Raw genomic sequence first — 12,387 nt, forward strand, 5'->3', positions numbered from 1 at the left:
GTGTATGGGCCATATTTAGCCTCCCCTAGTATCATCCTGCAAAAAAAAAAAAAAAAAAAAAAAAAAAAAATATATATATATATTTATCTGTTGCAGGATGATGCTAGCTTACTTGCCCCCCCTTGGAAAATTTTCTGCGGACGCCCATGATAAAGTAAACAATTATTTTCAAAGTTATTGTGGGAATTAAATTGCAACTCAACACATTTCATTATGCCAGACTTCAGAAGGAGTGTGCTTCTCCTAAAGCAAAATCGTCACTTCCCACAATGCCTTGCATGGTCCTGTTATTCTTCTCAGGTTAAATCCCTTTAACTGTCTGCATAAATTACTTAATTGCTTACATTTTAAAGGTTCTGAATTTCACCAACCACAACACATAAATAGCATGTTAAATAGTATAAATAGCGCACGTTTTATCGCACTTTAGTGAATCGGCCCCTATAATCCAAATCTTTGATATACTTAAAGGGACACTAAACCCTGCTGCACAGCGCAGCTCAACCAAACGTTACTCAGCTGTTGCTGGGCTACAAATCCCAGAATAATGTAACATATAATGAAGGGTGAGGCATGCTGGGAGCTGTAGTCCAGCAACATCAGGGTTGTATTCTTAAAGCAATATTGCACAATAAAACATTCCCCCAAATCCCCTGCATTAAAATGCAAGAAATCCTCCAATGAGAATCCCAGCTGATGTGAGTAAATCCGGCTCCCTGTTCTCTGTTCCTGCAATTGGAGTTGGGAGCAATAAGCACAGTTTCCCAGCACTGAACAAGTCTGTCCCTTTATCCCCATGTCTGATTCCTGTGCCATATAATGACGGGAAAATGCCATCATTATCTCTATATGTAAGGTACCAGCAAGGGGCCTGACACAGTGCTGGGAATCAGCATTCTCATTGGTCACTTCTCTTGCATCTATAATTAAGTTTTCAGTCAGTAGAATTCTCATTGGTTTCCATGTGTAATTATGTTTTTCATTAACTTCTATAGAGAACTAGGGGGCGCAGTGGGACAGATTTACGGTTGGGTTTAGTGTCCCTTTAAACACAGTTTGTATTGCCTATAGGGGACCTGACTTACTTAGCACACAACGTTAGTTTGTTGTTATAGTTATTATTCCTACGCAGGAGATGCACTGTATATGTATTCACAGTCAGTAGCCCCCCAATTATGACATCTCCATCCTGAATGTATTCAAAGTCTTCAATTAATTTGGCCATTCCCAGATTACAAGCAGGGTTGGTGGGGTGAGCAGCAGGTTGTCTTATTCGTAGAGCAAACAGATAGATCAGTATTGGGAAAGGATTATAAGTAGCCCAGAGCATTGTGCCCACAAACAGTATAGTGCGCCCCAATGATAGGGTGTGGGTTAGAGAGGTTGCCCAGAATAGCAGCACGGGGGGCCCAGGTCTCCCCACATTTCCAGAACGCTGTGAGGGAACGGCTCATCCAACCCTCATTTTATAGAGCAAAGGGAAGGGTTTTCCAACAGGCTGAGAATAAACTCCCACGTTGGGATTTGCTTTCCTGCAAGAAATGTTGCATTTATAACTCTACTCGACAGGCAATTATGAAACGAAAACGTTGTCTTTTTGTTATTTTAAGTTTCCTAATAATAATAATAATAATATTACTGGGCAACATATTCATTATGAACCACATGATACAGGTATTGTTTTATTCTTACAGAGAAAAAGAAGATATGTTTTAAAATTTAGAATTGTTTGATTAAAATGTAGACTATGGGAGATGAACTTCCCATAATTTGGAGTTTTCTGGATACAGGTTTCCAGATAATGGATCCCATGATGTGCAAGGACTCCCTTGATTTCTAAATCCAGGATTCTTGAAACCTCCCCTTTCGGCCATTTGTCATCTCTTATAAAAGGGAGGGAAGTGGCAGTTTTCTCTCCCATTCTTAATATTCATTTTTGTAAATATTGTGCGCTGTGAACTCCTTTTATCACATTTCAATGAATAACCCTATTGGCTGATGTTAAAGGGACAGTAAAGCCTAAAAAAAGACTATCGCTAGAAATGTTTAGCTGTGTGTTTAAGCCCCTGTACCAGCCCAACATCCCCAAAGCTCTATAGAAATAAAGCCCCATGCCCCTGAAGATGCCCACAGTAGCTCTCCATCTTTTGCCCAACTACTGCACATGCTCAGTCTGCTCTTGGCTGATGTCACTGAGCTTAGGGGTCCACTCACAATATTCTTCTTTCCTATGCTTGCTCTAGTCACTGCCTGTTCCCTATTAACCATGCATACAGGCCAACCAATCACAGTCCTGTCTGGCTGCTCCCTATAAAACTCAAGTCCTGCTCTGGCACTTTGAGCTTGGGGCGAGACTTTAGCTGAATCCTTAGTGCGGCTTCTCTTTCCCCCTTGTAATGATCCCAAATACTGAGCTGTGTTAGTGTTTCCCCCTCACATAATCTGGGGTTCAGTTGCAGAATGAATATATTAGGGATGCACCAAAGGATCCCTAATATATTAGGGTTTTAGGGATTTGGATTTGCTATTCTGGGACTCGGTCGAACCTCAAATCCTTTGGGAAATATTTGGCCGAAAACCAAACCAAATAATTATTTGCATATGCAAATTGGGACAAATGAGGAAGAAGGAGAATTATGTGTGGCAAAAATGAGCAATTTCAGTGTTTATGTGAAAAAAGTCACATGGTTTTAAGGATTTGGATTCAGTTCGGCAAGAGCCATGGATTTGACTGATTCTGAATCCTGCTGAAAAAGGTCAAATCTTGGCCGAATCCCTGTACACTTGTATAGGGGCGGAGAGAAACCATATGCAGTACTTGTATGTGGGATAATTGGATAGGGCATGTGGTAGAGTGACCCAACAAATGAGAGAAAATGTGAGTTGTCCCTTTCAGTTTTTAAGCTCACCTATTGGTATTTATTTGTATGGAAAGGTGTGTAACAGTCTCTCAGAGCAGGGAGGAGACCTCTCTGTGTTAGGACTCCCAGAGGGACCTGGGGGGCTACCTGTCACTGCAAGGAGCAGAGGGAGCCATTCACTTGAGAAAGTGACCAAGAGACTGAGGATCTAAGGAGCTGAAAGGAAAGCCGGGAGGCTGAGCTAATCCCCCAGAAGTATCGTGAGTATAGGGGTGATCCCAACGTTTGTGTTTTCTCACTGGTAGTCCACAAGGGGCCCAAGTTAGTGAAGGAACTAATCTAATGTGTGAAGGGAGTGCCCGGTGGGCAGGATTTACTTTTATGATTTGTGTCTGTATGCTGCAATGGGCCCCTGTGTTACATAAACTGCCTCAAAGGACAACTAAAACCTAAAAAGAATATGGCTAGAAATGCTTAGCTGTGTGTTTTGGGCCCTTGTACCAGCCCAACATCCCCAAAGCTCTATAGAAATAAAGCCCCATGCCCCTGAAGGTGCCCACAGTAGCTCTCCATCTTTTGCCCAACTACTGCACATGCTCAGTCTGCTCTTGGCTGATGTCACTGAGCTTAGGGATCCACTCACAATATTCTTCTTTCCTATGCTTGCTCTAGTCACTGCCTGTTCCCTATTAAACATGCATACAGGCCAACCAATCACAGTCCTGTCTGGCTGCTCCCTATAAAACTCAAGTCCTGCTCTGGCACTTTGAGCTTGGGGCGAGACTTTAGCTGAATCCTTATTATGTGACTTTTCTTTCCCCCTTGTTAGAAAGGTTGGAAACATTGACAGAACTTAGAGAAACTGAATTCAGTGCAATTATTTTAAAACATAAAAATAGGTTGATTCTATCACTTATATACCATAGAGTGAAAACCCCATATGCCCCTCCCACATAGGGGACAAACATAACATAAAAACACAACTTATTGTATACAAAGCAAAGTCAATGGAGATTCCTGCACTGAGCGGTTATTATATAGAGAACACAAGCTGTGGCTAAAGTTTCAGTCACTTTACTTATACAGAACAGCCCCTCTGGGAATAAACTGCCCCATTGCAAAGGCTTTTCTATAAGTAACATATTGATTTGCACAACATATTATAATCTCCCCCATGCCCAATGTACAGAGCATTATTGGCTTTAGTTGTGGGGATACAAACCAATAACTTCTGTCAAAGTGTTTATGAAGCCAGTTGCATGGGGGTGTGTGTGCATTACACACGGGGAGAGGCCAAACTGTGCCAGTAGGTGTATAGGCAGAACAACATGTACAGGGGAACCTCTGCACAAACACTATGTTCCTTCCCAGGCATGCTGATTTGCAAAGTGACTGACACTGAGCTCAGAGTTTGTGTCTCACTATTATAAACAGGCTGTGTATGGCACCCCCAGTCTGTATGGCACCCCCAGTCTGTATGGCACCCCCAGTCTGTATGGCACCCCCAGGCTGCTCAGCAAACTCCTGCTTTGAAAAGTGCTTTGGTTGAGTTATAACTCTCAGCTGAACATAAATGTCAGTGTAAGATATTTGTAGAATGAGTGTCCAGAAGCTTTTTTTGTTTAGAAAGTACAGTAGCTTTCTGCTAGATTGAGGAAATTATGTATATGATGTGCTATAATCCCATGTGTATAATAGGGCAGCACTAGTTTATATGTACCTGTACCCATGATGCACCTGTGTCTCTGTGCCAATGGGGTCATTTGGCCAGTATAATTTATGGGAGTCCCCCTAGTACTCTATAGAGGTTGAAGAAAATATTATAGATGCAAGGGAATTGACCAATGAGAATGCTGATTCCCTGTGTCAGGCCCCTTGCTGGTACCTTACATATAGAGATAATGATGGCATTTTCCCGTCATTATATGGCACAGGAATCAGACATGGGGATAAAGGGACAGACTTGTTCAGTGCTGGGAAACTGTGCTTATTGCTCCCAACTCCAATTGCAGGAACAGAGAACAGGGAGCCGGATTTACTCACATCAGCTGGGATTCTCATTGGAGGATTCTTTTGCATATTTATGCAGCCACTGGCTTTGTGCTGTTGTTTTGATAATTTACTACGTTCCCTAAGCTCCGCCTCCCAACAGCAGCCCAGAGCAAACTGAGCATGTGCAGGAGCCAGATCTTATAGAAGATGGTCTAACAAAGTAACAAGATGGCAGCCCCCTGTGGACAAATTTGAAAGCGTAAATCATTACTTTAATTGGGTTTCTCAATCCCTGGGCTTGTGCAGTAAGTTCATAATGTTTATGTTCATTATACAAAATACAGCATTTCTAATGATTTTCTATTTTAGACTTTAGTCTAAACTCCTTTAAGCTAAGAACGTGTCTGTCATAGGTCCCACTAGTTTACAGGCTTTATTGGGCAGTAAGGCTGCAGGTCCCTATCAAGCATTGCCTTGGGGTCAGGGTATCAGGTTCTACACTGTGTTCCACCATTTTCACTGATATAAGTTAGTGGATGGCTCCAAAGGTTGGAAACAAACCAGAACTTAGAGAAACAGAAGTCGGTGCAATTACTCAAAAGCAATTTATTCTTAATTAAATACTGTAATAATACCTGGTGGTCCAGTGGCCAGACGAGAACGTCCGCCTCTTCGTGCGCTCCGATGCGCCCATCCTGGGAGTGTGGCACGCGGAAGTGTGCATGCTTCCTTTTAAACTCGGCGTGCCACATGATGTCATTGCGCAAGGTGCGAATTTCAAATATTTAAAGGCGCCTGTGCTGGTTTTCAGCGGCCAACTTCGCCTTTGCTTCCTGGTTCCTGCTTTGCCTTGTTTTGATTGCTGATCCGTGTTTGCCCCTTGCCTGACCGTGACTTCTCTGTTTTGCTGCCTGAACTGACCCTTTGCCTGTTTACTGACTACGCTTCTGGATTATGACTCTGTACTTCGCTGCCCGCACGGTTTTTGACCTCAGCCTGTTCCACTTCACCTCCTCTCCCTAAACTTTTCATTAACGCTAGGTTTCCTTGCCTGCTCAGAACATTTGCCCTGGTCTTCTCACAATAAGTCCTGGCGGCCCCCGAGTAGCGGAGGGCTCCTCCTGAAGTGAAAAGCGGCTGTTATAGGCAGAAGAGTGAGCTCAGACCGGGATCTTGGCTTTTGTTCTGGGTTTGGGATACCGAGCGTGACAAATAGTGATGTAGCGAACTTCCGCCGAAAAGTGCGAACTTTTGCGAACTTTGCGAACCCCATAGACTTCAATGGGAAGGGGAACTTTAAAACCTAGAAAAGCCATTTCTGGCCAGAAAACTGATTTTAAAGTTGTTTAAAGGGTGCCACGACCTGGACAGTGGCATGCAGGAGGGGGATCAAGGGCAAAAATTTATCTGAAAAATACGTTGTTGACACAGCGTTGCGTTTTGTGCTGTAAAGGGCAGAAATCACACTACATTCCTAAACTTGTGTAATAAACTGCTTTAAAACGTCCGGCGTCTACATGCCAATCAAGTCGTGTAAAGGTTACGGCCGGTTCACACGCAAAGACAAAACGCCGCGTTTACTGCAACGAAAAAAAACACAAAGAGCTTTAATGATAACGTCAAGTGAGCGAATAATAGTTTTTACTAGTTGCTTGTTCGTCCTGTCGGTGGGAATATTTCTGTAGTGGTGTGTTTAGCAGTCACCGTGCTTGTGCGCACGTGCACGGTCAGGCAGAGGTAATTCAATGTACAGTGACGTGAACCAAAAAACACTGATTCTGCAGTGCGGGCCCAGTTTTGGACTACTTTATTGATCACCTGTGGTGACCATAAAAGATACGATTTTGCCGCTGTTGCAGAACCCTGAAAAATCAGGCATGTGTACATTCCTGAAAAATTATGTTTTTTTTGTTGCAGCCACTGAAGCACAGAGTACAGAAAAAATATGGCATATAAATGCTGAAAATATTTGTTTTTTTGTCGCAGCCACTGAAGCACAGAGGCCAGAAAAACTCAGGATTTACCTGTCCAAAAAGTTTGGCTTAAAATGAAACCAGTAGGATTTGCACCCTAGTTTGTATGGTGGTGGAGGAGGACGCTAAAGGACAGCTGTGTGTGGAGTCATGCGGCGTGCAGAGAAGGACAGCTGCATGGGGAGTCAGAATAAGTCTTCCGGCGTGCAGTAACCCTTCGAGATCCATGACTCATTCATCTTAATAAAGGTCAGGTAATCCACACTTTTGTGACCTAGGCGAGTTCTCTTCTCAGTTACAATCCCTCCTGCTGCACTGAAGGTCCTTTCTGAGAGGACACTTGAGGCGGGCAAGACAAGAGGTTGATGGCAAATTGTGACAGCTCTGGCCACAGATCAAGCCTGGGCACCCAGTAGTCCAGGGGTTCATTGCTCCTCAGAGTGTTGATATCTGCAGTTAATGCCAGGTAGTCCGCTACCTGCCGGTCGAGGCGTTCTCTGAGGGTGGATCCAGAAGGGTCCTGGCGCTGCCTTGGACTGAAAAAACTTTGCATGTCTGACGTTACCGAGTAGGCAAAGTGCATTGTCCTTGCAGGTGTGCTCGTGGGAGGATTACCGGCACCTCTGCCCCTGGAATGTTGAGTGACATCACCCTTAAAAGCATTGTACAACATGTTTTGCAGGCTGGTTTGGAAATGCAGCATCCTTTCGGATTTGTGGTACGTTGGTAATATTTCTGCCACTTTATGCTTGTAACAAGGGTCTAGTAGTGTTGCCACCCAGTACAGGTCCTTCTCCTTAAGCCTCTTGATACGGGGGTCTTCAACAGGCATGACAGCATGAAAGACCACATTCTCACAAGGTTGGATGCAGAGGTATCCATCTCCCCTTCCTCGTTATCAAGGACTACGTCATCCACCACGGTCTCCTCCCCCCAGCCATATACAAGACCAGGGCTCAACAAAAGGTGACCAGAAGCCCCCTGGGAAGCCTGCTCCTGTTGGTCTTCCTCCTCCACAAAGCCACCTTCCTCCTCTGACTCCACTTCCGACACCTCTCCCTGCGTTGCAGCAGGTGCCTGGGCTCGTTCTGGTGATTCCACCAGAAATTACTCTTCCTGCTCCTGGTCATGCTGGTCTACGGCCTCATCTGTCACTTGTCGCACAGCACGCTCGAGGAAGAAAACAAAGGGTATTAGGTCGCTGACTGGCAAGTTGTGCCGCCGCTGAATGTCCGCAAGGCATGCCATGGCTGTGTAGGAACATCTGAAATGGCCAGACACCTTCCTGGACTGCCTGAGAATGTCCTGCAATCCTGGGTACTTCGAGACAAACCGTTGGACTATCAAATTGAGAACATGTGCCATGCAGGGCACATGTGTTAAATTGCCCAGTCTCAGTGCTGCCAACAGATTGCTTCCGTTGTCACACACCACTTTTCCAATCTTTAGTTGGTGTGGGGTCAGTCACCGATCGGCCTGTGAGAGCAGAGATGACAGGAGTGCAGATCCGGTATGGTTTCTGCTTTCCAGGCACGTCATGCCCAAGACAGCATGACAACGGCGTACCTGGTACGTCGAATAGCCTATGGGGAGCAGGGGGTGCACAGGTGTGGAGGAGGACACAGCAGCAGAGGAGGAAGAAGCCGAGGAAGAAGCCGAGGTAGAGAGCAAAGAAGGAGTAGAGGTGGTGGCAGACCCGCATGCAACCCATGGCGGTGACACCAACTCCACTGTTGTTGAACCACGCATTCCCTGCTTCCCAGCCATCACCAGGTTCACCCAGTGGGCAGTGTAGGTGACATACCTGCCCTGACCATGCTTGGAGGACCATGTGTCAGTAGTCATATGGACCTTTGCCCCAACACTAAGTGACAGTGATTCGGTGACTTGGCTCTGCACATGTTGGTACAGGTGTGGTATTCCCTTTTGGGGAAAAAAATTGCGGCTGGGTACCTTCCACTGCAGTTTCCCAATTGCTACAAATTTGTGGAAGGCCTCAGAGTCCACCAGCTGGTATGGTTAAAGCTGGCGGGCTAAGAGCACAGACAAGCCAGCTGTCAGACGCCGGGCAAGGGGGTGACTCAGAGGCATTGGTTTCTTACGCTCAAACATGGCCCTCACAGAAACTTGGCTGGGGGCAGATGAGCAGGAACTGGTGGTCAAGGTGGAAGGCGGAGTGGAGGGTGGTTGAGACGGGTCAAAGACAGCAGAGGTAGAGCAGTAAGATGCTGGACCAGAAGGAGGGTGGCTTTGAGTTTGGCTGCTGCCTTTGAGGTGTTGCTCCCGTAGTGCTTTGTGTTTGGCGTTCATGTGCCTTCGCATAGCAGTTGTACCTATGTGGGTGTTGGGCTTCCCAAGACTCAGTTTCTGACTGCACTCATTGCAAATTACAGCGCTTTTGTCAGAGGCACACACATTAAAAAAATGCCACACTGCTGAGCCTTTTGATGCGGGCTTTCTAGCGGTAACAGTAGAAGCTGGCGGGTGCGTTGGCTGGCTGACCACAGGTAGGGATGTAGCGAACCTAAAAAAAAAAGTTCGCGAACAGTTCGCTACATCTCTAACCACAGGTGCCAATTCATGTTGTTGCCCTACTGTTCCCTGCGAGCTGTCCCTGCTTCTTCTAAGTCTTATTCTCCTCCTGCCTCTCTGACTCTCCGTCTCTCCATCTGAACTATCCTCTTCTTGCTCTCTTCTGGGCACCCACAAAACATCAATCTCCTCATCATCATTCTCCTCAGATGCATCAATTTCTTCTGACAGCTCACAGAAGACAGCAGCAGCGGGGACCTCATCACACCTTATGTCCATCTCTGTTGGGTTGCCTGCCTGAGTTATGATATCTGGTGTAACGTCCTCATCTCCTTCATCTTCTTCTGGCAATAATGGTTGCGCATCACTCAGTTCAACAAACTCATGTGAAAACAACTCCTCTGACAGTGAAGAAGGGGCAGCGGTGGTGGAGGAAGTGGTACGTGGGGTGCCCATAGCAGAGGAGGATGAGGATGTTGTGGCAAAGTTAGAAACGGTAGAGGATGGGGTGTGCTGTGTAAGCCAGTCAACTACCTCTTCAGCATTTTGGGAGTTCAGGGTAAGTGCCTTCGTAACACTGGGCAATTTCCTAGGGCCACAGGATATCATAGCAGCACGGCCCCTAGTGCCTCTGCGTGGCGGCCTGCCTTTGCCTGGCATTTTTTTTTATTTTTACAAAACAACAACAACTTGGGTGATGTTTCTGGACACGGAATTATTATTGTTATTTAGACAGAATGTGAAAAAGCTCACACAGCTAGGTGGCACTTGGTTGAAGAAGACAATGGCAACAAGGCCTGCAATGGCAAAGTATACAGTAGTGGATATATTATTGCTGGTGGAAAAACGTCACTCAGGAGGTCCAGGAGGGAGAGCTGCCTGATTGGCTGCCATGTATCCGCTGGCTGTGGGGTGAGAGGTCAAAATATGGCGCCAGCTAAGGCGAACCCAAAATTGCGAACATCGCTAAAATTTCGCGAACTTGCGAACACCCAATGTTCCCGCGAATTCGTTTGCTACATCTCTATACACTTATATACACTCATATACGGACTTGCACACTTGTCACACAACTTTTACATGTGCACATGTATACACAAACTCACAAAAACTTTTTTACATTTTTTTTTAATTGTACTTCTTTTTTTGTTTTTTTCCCCTAAAAATTGTTTATTTTGACCAATAATTATGCTGTCATGTGGCTTATTTTGTTGTTTCATCGATTTGCACAATTTGCACAACCATGTAAACCCATGTAAATGGGATTTTTTTAAGAGTTTGGAATTCATTCCCAGAATTCCTTTTGTTTGCTTTTGTCTGTATGAGTCAGTCTCCTCAACCTTATTTATTTGTTTAAAAAATATCACAAATTTTTATAAAAAAACAATTAATTTAAGAAAGCATTGCAACTTGGTAGTTTGGAGCAGACAGACAGTTCTACCTATTGGGGATTCCCCAGAATCTGTTGTTTCTAAAAATGTATCATTTTCTGGGATAAACTTTCTGTTAGTGGAAATTTTGGCCTTGAAATCTAAAGTATGCAGCTTTCTGGAGCAGTGCTTTGGAAATTAAGTAGAATATACTGCTGGGAGTTTTTGACCTATACAAGTGAGAAATCTCCATAAAACTATATATATTTGGTATTGGCACGTTCAGGAGACATGGGACTTTCCACATGAGTTGTATTTTCATGCATAAAATAATTTTTGTTTCTGTTTTATGTGTTTATATTATGGGAAATATAATTTTTTTTTCATTTTTTAGACATTTAGAAGCCTATATCTTGTTACAGAATAGGAATTACACAAAAATTCTACCATATTTCAAAAGCTTAGGTTGTCCTGAAAAAAATGATATATTGTTTTTCTGAGTAAACTAAAAGTCCCCCCCGGTGAAAGGCCCCTAAATTGAAACAGTGCTAAATGTTCAAAAACTGTCTGGCAGTAGAAGTTCCGCTTTGTCCAAAACGGCTGGCAGTGAAAGGGTTAATATTGAGTATAACGGTAAGGCAACATGTCCAAAAGAAGTAAGAAGGGAAGAGAGGGAAAGAGAGATGAGAGATAAATGGAGATTAATAATATATTGGTGAGTTCATCCAAGTCACAAGAGCACTAAACCTCCGCTCTCTCTCTTTCCCTTCCTTCTTTTATTTCTTCTTTTGATGAGCGAATTTTTTTTTGCCAGGCATGGACATTTCTTATTTACTTTTTATCTACATTAATTAGCAATTGTGGATTTAATAACTGGAAGCAGGAAATATCAAAATATTTTATTTGGTTAAGTTGTCTTTTCGTTGAATATCTTTTATAACGCTATCAACACTCTTTTTGACACTTCTGACAGTGTTTCCATTCCCTATGATAATGATGATCATTCACATTACTATGTAGTTGTGTGTGGCATAAACACATTTTACTCAGACTGCATTAAGAACTTTACACTATGTTACACTTACTATGTTACTATGATATATTTATAACCGTATCAGAACTGGATTCTAAGCAAGTGGGATTTTGTGTTTATTTCTGGTCTAAACAGAATAACATAACATTTGGGCAGAAATATACAGGCTAAAAGCCCAGCGCTTGAGGTGAGTATGGCAAATATCTCCACACACACAGTGTTTTTGCCTTTGGTGCTCAGATAGGCCGGGATCATTGTGATCCAAACACTGCAGAAGAGCAGCATGCTGAAAGTGATGTACTTGGCCTCATTAAAACTGTCCGGTAAGCTCCGAGCTAAAAATGCTAAAACAAAACTAACAGCTGCCAGAAGCCCCATATACCCAATAACTGAGTAAAAGCCAATAGCTGAGCCCTCATTGCACTGAATGATGATGGTTCCAGGGGAAGTGTGAATGTCCAGTTCCTGAAAGGGAGGAGAAATGGCCAACCAAGTCATGCAGATGATTATTTGAATGGATGAGCAGAACAAGACTACAGAATTGGACAGTTTGACTCCCAGCCATTTTCTCCATGAGCTCCCTGGCTTGGTGGCTTTGAAAGCAACACAAACCATGATAGTCTTGG

The sequence above is a fragment of the Xenopus tropicalis genome, chromosome 1 (genome assembly GCF_000004195.4).
Source record: "Xenopus tropicalis strain Nigerian chromosome 1, UCB_Xtro_10.0, whole genome shotgun sequence".
In the NCBI taxonomy this organism is placed as follows: domain Eukaryota; kingdom Metazoa; phylum Chordata; class Amphibia; order Anura; family Pipidae; genus Xenopus; species Xenopus tropicalis.